The 12246-nt window shown below is 43.6% G+C and overlaps 1 long non-coding RNA gene across 1 annotated transcript in view; it reads right to left on the reverse strand.

Moving 5' to 3' along the window:
- Positions 1–12246, reverse strand: part of LOC122794661 — a 346531-nt gene that overhangs the window by 144944 nt on the left and 189341 nt on the right. Inside the window, exon 3 of the long non-coding RNA XR_006363666.1 lies at positions 11688–11795. This is a non-coding gene — a long non-coding RNA (uncharacterized LOC122794661). The remainder of the gene's footprint in view (positions 1–11687; positions 11796–12246) is intronic.

Here is a 12246-nt window from a genome sequence, read left to right on the forward strand (position 1 = left end):
GGATGAGTGCTGCAGGATGAGTCAGCAACTAATAGGAGTGTTAAAGGGGCAGTCCATCAGCTAATTAGGGGTGTTTTATGGTGAGTAAAATGGGCGACCAATGTGGGGTGTTTGAAGTTGACTTAAAGAATAATATTGTAATTAGCAGTGGCCTGGTTATGTGATGATTTCTCCGTGTTCAACAATTATTAAAGCAACACCTTAACATCGTACATACACATACTCCCCATGATCCCCAAAGAACAAAGCACATGCCAATGGCAACACCTAACACCACACGCATTAGCCTACACCCCATTATCCTCCAAGAAGAAAGCACACACCAAAGGCAACACCTAACACCACATACATTAGCCTACACTGCATGATCCTCTAAGAACAAAGCCACACCAAAGACAAGCCCTAACACCACACACATTAGCCTACACCCCATGATCCCCCAAGAAAAAAGCACACACTAAAGGCAATACCTAACACCACACACATTAGCCTACACCTCACGATCCTCCAATAACAAAGCCACACCAAAGACAATACCTAACACCACACACACGCCTACACCCCATGATCCCCAAGACACACCTACATCCCATGATTCCCCAAGAAAAAAGTCCAGAAGGAAGTAAACACTTTACCTAGTACTCTTGTCATAGGAGATTCTATTGTAAGACACACAGATGCTCCTCTCACCAGGATGGGCAAGGAGAAGATAAAAGTTAGCTGTCTATTTGGAGCTGGCATCCACAATATCACTCCTGCACTCAGGTCTCTGCACCACAGGTACTAATATGATTCTATCATAGTCCATGTGGGTGTAAATGACCTAAGATGGACCTCACTGGATTGTACAAAAACAGACGTAATGGATCTCTCTCTGAGTATGTGTCACAGACAGTTACATGTCATTTTACCTTCATCAAGCATGATGCGACGGTATGACAAAAAGTGACTAATTTTAATTATTGGCTTAGGTTCTGGTGTCACTCCAGGGGATTCAATAGCTATCAGTAAGGGCGGATAGGAGGACATGGTTAACAGATCACACTGCTTTCCTAAGGATAGCCTGCTCCTGCCCCCTTAGGGTGTTGGATATTTGCTAAAACCACCCCTTTAGAGACTTTCTTAGGCAATGTCAAAATGACAAAACTGCCACCATAGCAAAAAAAGCAAGCATAAGGTGTGCTTAATGCTCAGAGCCTAAACAAGAAACTCCACCCCGACAAGCTCTCCTCACTCTGGTGAATATGGACATCTGTGGTGTTACCAAGGCTTGGTTTTAAATCACAGAAGGTACTCCAGCAGTGCAAGGCTACACTGCCTTCCACACATTTTGGACAACAGCTGCACAGACAGGGGCTAAAGGTACATGTGTGTCAATTCTCATTAGCAACAAATACATCTCCAGCTTGGTTAAACAGAATGATGCCCTGGAGTTCAACCCTGTCCAAGTCTTTAGAGTCAAGATTCCTTAGCAAGTCCTTTTCAGCTACAAGTCACCCTCTATGACTCATGAAGCTCACAACTCTTACAGAGACCAAGTAGAGGTGCTCACCCTCCAAGTAAATAGCCTATTCATGGTGGACTTTACCCCTTTATAAACTGGGAAATGTACACTGCCTGTAACTCACAAGCACAATGTTTCCTGGAGTTTAGCATTAGAAACTTCCTGGACCAGATAGTGTGCATTCCAACTAGAAAATCAAACATACTGGACCTAGTACTCACCAACAAAGAAAGCATTGCATCCTCCCGTGTCACATCCTCTTTGGTGACATCGGACCACAAAGCTGTTACTTTTGAAATAAAAATCAAGCTGGAAAACCAAACTAAATTGTAACAGTTAAGAACTATTCTAGAGCAAACTACATCTTATTAAGTGCTAGTTTGTCAAAATTCATGGCTTCCCCAAACCCTGAGAGCACAACTATTTATACAGAATTACTCACAGAAACCCTGTACAAACATGTAAAAGGCTGCACTGAGGCTGCTGCATGTACCAGTAGTAAGTCCAGCTCAAACACCAAAAACAAACCCCACTGGGGGAATGCTTACCTTAACAGGGTATATAACAAAAGAAAAAGTGTCATGGCCAAAGTCAGAAAGAACAACTCTCATAGAGACAAGAGCTCTCTGATTCAAGTAAACAAGAAACTAAGAGGTCTAATGAAGTACAAAAAGGCAATTTATGAGGTCAGGATAGCCTTCCAGGCTAAGGACAATCACAAGGCACTCTTCATCTATGTCAGGAACCTTAAAGGTAACACTCAGCAGGGTGTAGAACTGGTCTTAAATGGCACAACCTTTACTGACCAGTGACATAATGATTCTACTGGATGCTAAATGCAGTTCTAACTTCACCCCCTACTCCCCCTACTATCCCCTGTGAAATCCCTTCTAGCATATCCTCCTCAACTATCAATGTAGAGAAAGTCCTGGTGGCACTTGCTAAGGCCAAAAACACTGCTTCAGTGGGCCCCTAGAATATACCCAGTTGCCTCCTAAATAGCACAAAATATGACTTAGCAGGACCACTTGAGGCACTCTTCAACGACAGCCTGAAAACAGATTACATGCCAGGTGAATGGAGGGATGCAACAGTTGTAGGATTGTAAGGGGCCTAAACAGATTACATGCCAGGTGAATGGAGGGATGCAACAGTTGTAGGATTGTAAGGGGCCTAAACAGATTACATGCCAGGTGAATGGAGGGATGCAACAGTCATAGGATTGTAAGGGGCCTAAACAGATTACATGCCAGGTGAATGGAGGGATGCAACAGTCGTAGGATTGTAAGGGGCCTAAACAGATTACATGCCAGGTGAATGGAGGGATGCAACAATCGTAGGATTGTAAGGGGCCTAAACAGATTACATGCCAGGTGAATGGAGGGATGCAACAGTCGCAGGATTGTAAGGGGCCTAAACAGATTACATGCCAGGTGAATGGAGGGATGCAACAGTCGCAGGATTGTAAGGGGCCTAAACAGATTACATGCCAGGTGAATGGAGGGATGCAACAGTCATAGGATTGTAAAGGGCCTAAACAGATTACATGCCAGGTGAATGGAGGGATGCAACAGTCGTAGGATTGCAAGGGGCCTAAACAGATTACATGCCAGGTGAATGGAGGGATGCAACAGTCGTAGGATTGCAAGGGGCCTAAACAGATTACATGCCAGGTGAATGGAGGGATGCAACAGTCGTAAGATTGTAAGTGGCCTAAACAGATTACATGCCAGGTGAATGGAGGGATGCAAAAGTCGTAGGATTGTAAGGGGCCTAAACAGATTACATGCCAGCTGAATGGAGGCATGCAACAGTCATAGGATTGTAAGGGGCCTAAACAGATTACATGCCAGGTGAATGGAGGGATGCAACAGTCGTAGGATTGTAAGGGGCCTAAACAGATTACATGCCAGGTGAATGGAAGGATGCAACAGTCGTAGGATTCTAAGGGGCCTAAACAGATTACATCATCTCAAAACTGGTGTAACCAGTCAGGAGAAGAAGGTAACCTCACACAACACAATTCCAGTATCACATAGTCCCACCACATCAGCGAACCAAACACATAAATACACAAAAACATACTCGGAGGCTCTAAATAAAAATCTACCTAAGCAACAGAGACCTCCAAAGCAGACATCCAAGCAAACGCTACCTCAAAATAAAACACACACAACACATAGCCCACAAAGTCAGTGTGCCAAGCAGCCACAGCCCTTAAGGCTGAATAACACACCTGATACTCTTGTAATAGGTGACTCTATTGTCAGACACACTGACGTCCCGCTCACCAGGCTGAATAAAGAGAAGGTCACGGTGAGCTGCCTGTCGCGTGCTAGGATCCGCCACATAACGCAAGCACTCAGGTCACTCCAAAGCAAATACAAATATGACTCAGTCATTGTACATGCTGGTGTGAATGACCTGAGACGTACCTCCCTGGACTACATGAAAAGAGACATAGAGGAGTTCTCTGATCTTGTAGCCCAGGCTGGTATGACCCTGACCTTGAGCAGCATCTTACCCTCACCTAGAATGATGCCACAGTACAAAGACAAAATGATCAATTTTAACAATTGGCTAAAATTTTGGTGTCATTCAAAGAGGATCCAGTGTCTGTCAGCCTGGGATGACATGCTCGACAAGCCACGTTGCTTCGCTAGGGACGGCTTGCACCTGTCACCACTGGGCTTTCGGATATTGGCAAAGGCTCTTGCCTCCCCATAGTGCCTTTTTTAGGCAAGGCTCAAAAGTCAAACCCACCCCCATAGACAGCACAAGGAACAAGAAACTAAGGGTAATGCTGCTTAACGCCAGATGTCTTAACCTCAAGATGCACGCACTCGAAGCTCTCCTCAGTTTGGAGAACATCGATATCTGTGCAGTGACAGAAACCTGGTTCAAGGCTCCAGAGAGCACCCCAGCACTACCAGGCTATACCTCATATCATGCTTTTCAGCCCCAAAACCCGGACCGAACCACAAAAGGAGGGGGCGTTTCCATATTTATCAAGGATATCCACACCTCCAGGTTAGTGGCATTGCACAAAGTATCGGAGACCATCCATGTGCAACTAACAGTGGACAAGACTGCTTTTCAGTTTATAGCATCCTACAGACCACCCTCTCAAAGTCAGGAATCCCACTCGGCTTTCCTGAAAACATTGTAGAACATGAAGATCTCTCCGAACACCATTATATTGGGCGACTTCAACTACCCAAACATTGACTGGGAGCACTACTCAAGCCCCAGCACCTTAGCCCAAAGGTTCCTGGAAATTATAAACTCAAATGCTATGGAACAACTAGTCACCACTCCCACAAGAGGGGACAACATACTAGACCTGATCTTTACAAACATGGGGACTCTATGCTCCACACCAGAAGTATATCCCTCATTGGTAAGATCAGACCATAAATTAATTTCACTGGATGTCCACATCCTGACCCCACCCCCAGCCCAGAAAACCACAGTGAAAAACTTCTCAAAAGCGAGCTTCTCACTTCTCAAAACCGAAGTGGAATCCTTCAAGGCCCCAGAGCCAGTGGAAACTACAGCCCAAACTGCAGAATCCTATATAAACACATTCTACGGACATCTCCAGGAATGCATGGATCATGCTATCCCAAACAAAACCAAGACCCAATCATCCAAAGGCAGGCATCCAGTCTGGTTGACCCCTGCCATAAATAAACTGCACAACAGAAGGAGGAAGCTACTACATGATAGAGCAAAATCCCTAATAGGGAAGGCATCTCTGATCAGTACTAGCAAAAAATTACGATCCCTCATAAAATCCTCCAAGGCCAGCTTCGAGAGAAAAATTGCACAGGACACCAAAGACAATCATAAGGCTTTTTTCAGTTATGTTAGGAATCTGGGATGCAACTCCCAGACTTGTTCTGAGTTGATTCTAAACGACAAAAAATACACTGAACCCACAGACATCGCCAATATCCTGGCAGACAGGTTCAGTGCAAACTTCTCCACCCCCTCCCCCTCAAAAGAGCAAGTATCTATCCCGGCAGAGGGCTGCCTCCCAAACATCTCTGATGCTCAGGTGAAGGCTGCCCTCTCCAAAGCAAAAAACACTGCTTCCATGGGACCAGATGGCGTCCCAGGTTGCATCCTGCATGAACTCCAAGAGGAACTAATCCCTGAAATAAAACAGCTATACAATCTCAGCCTCACTACAGGATATGTACCCACAGAATGGCATACAGCAACAATGGTCCCACTCCACAAAGGTGGAGCCTCTATGGACCCTGGAAACTATCGCCCCATAAGCCTGACTAGCTTAGTCTGCAAGGCTATGGACAGGATCATCATGGAGCTCATAAGCAAAGACATTGGGGACCTACAGACACTAGATCCTACCCAGTTCGGCTTTGTCAAGGGCAGATACTGCCTTTTGAACCTGGTTGACTTCTTCAAAACAGTCACCAAAGCCATAGATGAAGGGAAGGTAGTCCACACAGCGTATCTGGACCTTGCAAAGGCATTTGATACAATACCCCACTCAGGCATCATAAATAAGCTATCCAGCTTAAATATAAACCCCTATGTCATAAGATGGGTTGCAAACTGGCTCAAAGACAGAACCCACAGAGTGAGAGTTGCTGGAGCCATGTCAGACTCGAAACCGGTCACAAGTGGCATCCCACAGGGTTCTGTCCTGGGACCACTCTTGTTTGGTATATACTTTTCCAAGGTACAGGCAAATGTGGGAGGACTATGGCTCACCAAGTTTGCAGATGACTGCAAACTGGGCGCCATAATCGACTCTCCAGCTGACACAAACATCCTTCAAAAAGGTCTCACAGAGACAGATAACTGGTGCCAGTGCCATGGTTTAAAGCTAAATGCCAAAAAATGTATAGTCATACCCTTTGGCAAAAACAATGTGCCCACAAATTACCACATAGGCGGAAACCCATTAAGTACAGAGAAAGTTATTAGGGACCTGGGGACCCAAGTTGATAGCAATCTCTCCTTTGAAAACCACATTGCCAAAGTGGTTAGAAAGACCTTCTACATAGCCCACCTCATCACAAAGGGTTTCACATATAGATAAAGAGAGGTAATCGTGCTCCTTTATTCATCCCTCATCAGGCCCATCATAGAATACAATGACCCTTTTGGGATGTACCTTACCCGAGACCTGCAGCAATTAGAAAGACCCCAAAAGTATCTCACCAAGAGGATCAAGGGTCTCAAACAGATGCCATATGCTGCTCGGTTAAAAAAACTCCAGATCTACTCAGTTGCATACCGCCTACTTCAAGGCGATCTATGCCTGACATACAAAGCTATGTCAAATCCAGAATTAATGGAAATGCTCCACCTCAGTAAATCTAAATCCCTTAGAGCCACACACTCGAGGGACTTGAACCTCAGCACAGAAATAAATAGAACTTGCTGGAGGGACAGGTTCATAACCCAGAGGCTCCCTTCGCTCTGGAATAAAATTCCAGTTCATGTGAGGCAGAGCACCTCACTGAATCTCTTCAAGAAGAATCTCGATAGGTGGATGGGGGATCATAGGTTTGTCCCAGGGATTACTCCGGTGACACTATTAGACAGAGGCACAGTAAACTAAACCTTAAAAAGGGCACAGTATACTCAAATCAAGGGCTGGCGTAAGCCATACAGAATCAGGCTAGGCTTATAATTGCCCCAGGGCAGATAGCCTAGTATGAACCTATGAACCTATGCCAGATGAATGGAGGGATGCAACAGTTGTAGGATTGTAAGGGGCCTAAACAGATTACATGCCAGGTGAATGGAGGGATGCAACAGTTGTAGGACTGTAAGGGGCCTAAACAGATTACATGCCAGGTGAATGGAGGGATGCAAAAGTCGTAGGATTGTAAGGGGCCTAAACAGATTACATGCCAGGTGAATGGAGGGATGCAACAGTCGTAGGATTGTAAGGGGCCTAAGCAGATTACATGCCAGGTGAATGGAGGGATGCAACAGTCGTTGGATTGTAAGGGGCCTAAACAGATTACATGCCAAGTGAATGGAGGGATGCAACAGTCGTAGGATTGTAAGGGGCCTAAACAGATTATATGCCAGGTGAATGGAGGGATGCAACGGTCGTAGGATTGTAAGGGGCCTAAACAGATTACATGCCAGGTGAATGGAGGGATGCAACAGTCGTAGGATTGTAAGGGGCCTAAACAGATTACATGCCAGTTGAATGGAGGGATGCAACTGTCATAGGATTGTAAGGGGCCTAAACAGATTACATGCCAGGTGAATGGAGGGATGTGACAGTTGTAGGATTGTAAGGGACCTAAACAGATTACATGCCAGGTGAATGGAGGGATGCAACAGTCATGGGATTGTAAGGGGCCTAAACAGATTACATGCCAGGTGAATGGAGGGATCCAATAGTCATAGGATAGTAAGGGGCCTAAACAGATTACATGCCATGTGAATGGAGGGATGCAACAGTCGTTGGATTGCAAGGGGCCTAAACAGATTACATGCCAGGTGAATGGAGGGATGCAACAGTCGTAGGATTGTAAGGGGTCTAAACAGATTACATGCCACGTGAATGGAGGGATGCAACAGTCGTAGGATTGTAAGGGGCCTAATGCCATTATCCTAGTAACCTCTTATGAGCCTATGATAAGGGTAGACCATCAACAGACACAAGGAACTAAAGACCCATCAGTTTGACAATTCTAATATGCAGGACCACGGAACAAATTATCATGGAAATTATCAATAATGGCATTGTAATAATGCAGACACTGGAACCATTCAAGTTTAGCTTTGACAAGGTAAGGCCTTGCCTACTCAACTTGATAGACTTCTTCAAGAGGGTCACCAAGGCTATGTTTAAGGAAAAATGGTGTACATCACCTACCTTGACCTGCCCAAGACTGTGACACCCCACCTCTAGGCTAGTAATCAAGGAGCCTCAATCCTCACCACTGGCACCACTGGCGGACACTCACTGGGAGTATAACAGGTACACACACAGTACCTCCAGATGCAGCTCTCTGCATGAAGCACAATCAAGCACAATTTCCCTTAAGAGCACAGGGGGAACACAGTCTGGTTGGCTGGTTTCTCCGTCTTTCTTCAGATCCCCAATAAGACTCCCCACTGGCACAGCTATAGAGTTGAGATCTCAGCTGAGTGTCCAAGCCAAGACCTCCAGCACTCTCTCTGTCCAAATGATGCTTCATGTCCTTGCCCAAGTAGCTGACACCCACACTCTTTGAGGTTTGATTTACACACACACACAGACACACACACACACACACACACACACACACACACACACACACACACACACACACACACACACACACACACACACACACACACACACACACACACACACACACACCTAGCAAAGGCTGGCATAGGTTTTCTGGCTACGGTCCCTTCTGCCCAGACTATAAGGTAGTTATGACTTGTTTGTCCGGTGCTTTATTTTATTTTTTTATCTTCTCAGTTTAGTGTTCCTTGTGTACCAGTGTGTTTTTTTTTGTAGTTATGACTGCCACCAGACTCCTGCCAGCTACCTTAATGCTCTTCCTAGGTTACCCATTATACTGAGTGAAATTAATATTAACTCAAGTGGTAGTTTGACCAAGAGCAAGGCTATTAGGAATGGCCCACACAGTGTCACCAAATAAATATGCAAGTACTCTTAACTGAAATATCTCTACACAGATCAGTCACAATGAAAGGTTTAAGTATATTTAGTAATAAATAATAAAAGAACAAGACAATACTAAATATATATTCACAGTGACATCAGAGTTCAAAACCACAGGAAATATTTAAAACAACATTGCAGGACAGGCTCAGATAAATAAATAAAAACAATATCTAAAGTAAGCTTCAATATATTCCTGACTGAATCTAAGAGAATTATACCATTCCCTAATAACCTAATAAAGCAAGGCAAATATTGTGGTGAATGGTTCTTCTTGTTGTCAGGCCCAAGACAGAATACAGAATGCTCAATCTCACTAAGAGACATTTAAAAATAATATTCGAAATGTTACCTCTGGGACAGCTCGAGAATGACATCACCCCTGGTCATCTGACTTCTAGTTCCCATGCGAAACCCCTGTTGCTGGCAGCTGGCAGTATTTAGCTCCTACCTGTAAAAATACACATACAAGGGCTTTTGCTCCAATCTTTGGCAGGTGCTGGAAGTCATAAAACAATTGCATACCTCCATGCTTCCAGAGTAGTAATTAGTTCATCCCAAAGACAATTTAGAAAGGCTCCTAGTACAGTCTTTGTGTCTCTGGTTGCATTTAAACCTGTGAGATAGGATCTTTATGGCCTGGCCTATGAAGTGATTTAACTTCAGATGAATTTTAAAGTTTGCTGGACTGATGTTAACCTCCTGATTTCCAGTTTCCTCAGTTAAAACATATACATTTAAACAGTGACAATAGTGCATGTACATTTTTATTCTCTCTGGTAGGGCACACTGTGGATACATTTCAAACACAAGCACTTTACAAATACCTTTTCATCACAAATGTCTGTGCAAATCAGTTTGATATACATGAGATACAGTTCTAATACATTTATAACACAGGCATCTTGTATAAATCAGTTTGATATTCACAAATGAAATATAATTATTTACCAAATTCCAGCTAGCTGTGCTGGCAGTAACTCCTATTGTCACAAAGATATTCAGTACAATACCCCACTCAGTTGGTATTGTATCCCTGTCCCTATTAAAAAAAAACTTGATCATTGGATGGGAAACTGAAAACTCAACCCTGGTTCAGCCACCATCTCTCTGATGGACAGAAATCAGCAGTAAGTAAATTAATGCCCAACTAACATACCCCCCACCTAAGCCTTAGCTACCTCCTTACTAACATACCCTACCATATAGGTGTCCAAGGAACTTGGTGACAAACCTGGGTTGGGTTGCACAGCTAGGCTTATATAGACCCCTGGTGATCATTAGCCTAGTATAAACCTATGAACATGTGAACAACACCCCACCTGGTGGTCATTAGCCTAGTATAAACCTATGAACATATGAACAACACCCCACCTGGTGGTCATTAGCCTAGTATAAACCTATGAACATATAAACAACACCCCACCTAGTGGTCATTAGCCTAGTATTAATCTATGAACATATGAACAACACCCCACCTGGTGGTCATTAACCTAGTATAAACCTATGAACATATGAACAACACCCCACCTGGTGATCATTAGCCTAGTATAAAGCTATGAACATATGAACAACACCCCACCTGGTGATCATTAGCCTAGTATAAAGCTATGAACATATGAACAACACCCCACCTGGTGGTCATTAGCCTAGTATAAACCTATGAACATATGAACAACACCCCACCTGGTGGTCATTAGCCTAGTATAAACCTATGAACATATGAACAACACTCCACCTGGTGGTCATTAGCCTAGTATAAACCTATGAACATATGAACAACACCCCACCTGGTGGTCATTAGCCTAGTATAAACCTATGAACATATGAACAACACCCCACCTGGTGGTCATTAGCCTAGTATAAACCTATGAACATATGAACAACACCCCACCTGGTGGTCATTAGCCTAGTATAAACCTATGAACATTATGGTTGTCCATAAAACATTTAAAGTAGAGAGAACGGCAATCACAATACAACACAACAATGCACAACGGACTAAAGAGACAGCACATGTTAGAGAACGGCAATCACAATACAACACAACAATGCACAACGGACTAAAGAGACAGCACATGTTAGAGAACGGCAATCACAATACAACACAACAATGCACAACGGACTAAAGAGACAGCACATGTTAGAGAACGGCAATCACAATACAACACAACAATGCACAACGGACTAAAGAGACAGCACATGTTAGAGAACGGCAATCACAATACAACACAACAATGCACAACGGACTAAAGAGACAGCACATGTTAGAGAACGGCAATCACAATACAACACAACAATGCACAACGAACTAAAGAGACAGCACATGTTAGAGAACGGCAATCACAATACAACACAACAATGCACAACGGACTAAAGAGACAGCACATGTTATAAGTTTAATGAGAACAGTAGAGAATGGTTATGCTCCTTATAGACGTTTCACAGCATGGGATACTTTTCAATGGTAGTACAACTCTTAGAATATCAGATAGCCCATACCTGCTGCCTCTGTGTACTGCTCTGTGTGATTCAGTTCTTTTGAGCCTATACTGAACATAGCATGGATTCCAGGGACAGCAAAACTGACATTTCCAAAGTCTGTAGCATCTAAAGTATAAAACAAAACAGAAAAAAATATTACTCAGAGTTAAATTGTTTCTACTTACTCACAGTAACTAATTAGATTAAGCTTCAGACTAGGAGATCAAGCCTAGAAATAATAGAAACCTTAGACTAGTAATATTTAGAGGATATATAGAAGGGCTTGATGGTTATTAGTGCTACAGTCTAGGATATAGAAGGGCTTGATGGTTATTAGTGCTACAGTCTAGGATATAGAAGGGCTTGATGGTTATTAGTGCTACAGTCTAGGATATAGAAGGGCTTGATGGTTATTAGTGCTACAGTCTAAGATATAGAAGGGCTTGATGGTTATTAGTGCTACAGTCTAGGATATAGAAGGGCTTGATGGTTATTAGTTAGTTAAACTAAACTGCTCATCTTTCCCCCACCTGTAAATCCTCCTCAATGTTCTTTACTATAAGTTCCAACAATGGCA

The sequence above is a fragment of the Protopterus annectens genome, chromosome 2.part1, assembly GCF_019279795.1.
Source record: "Protopterus annectens isolate FY-2018-M chromosome 2.part1, PAN1.0, whole genome shotgun sequence".
In the NCBI taxonomy this organism is placed as follows: domain Eukaryota; kingdom Metazoa; phylum Chordata; order Ceratodontiformes; family Protopteridae; genus Protopterus; species Protopterus annectens.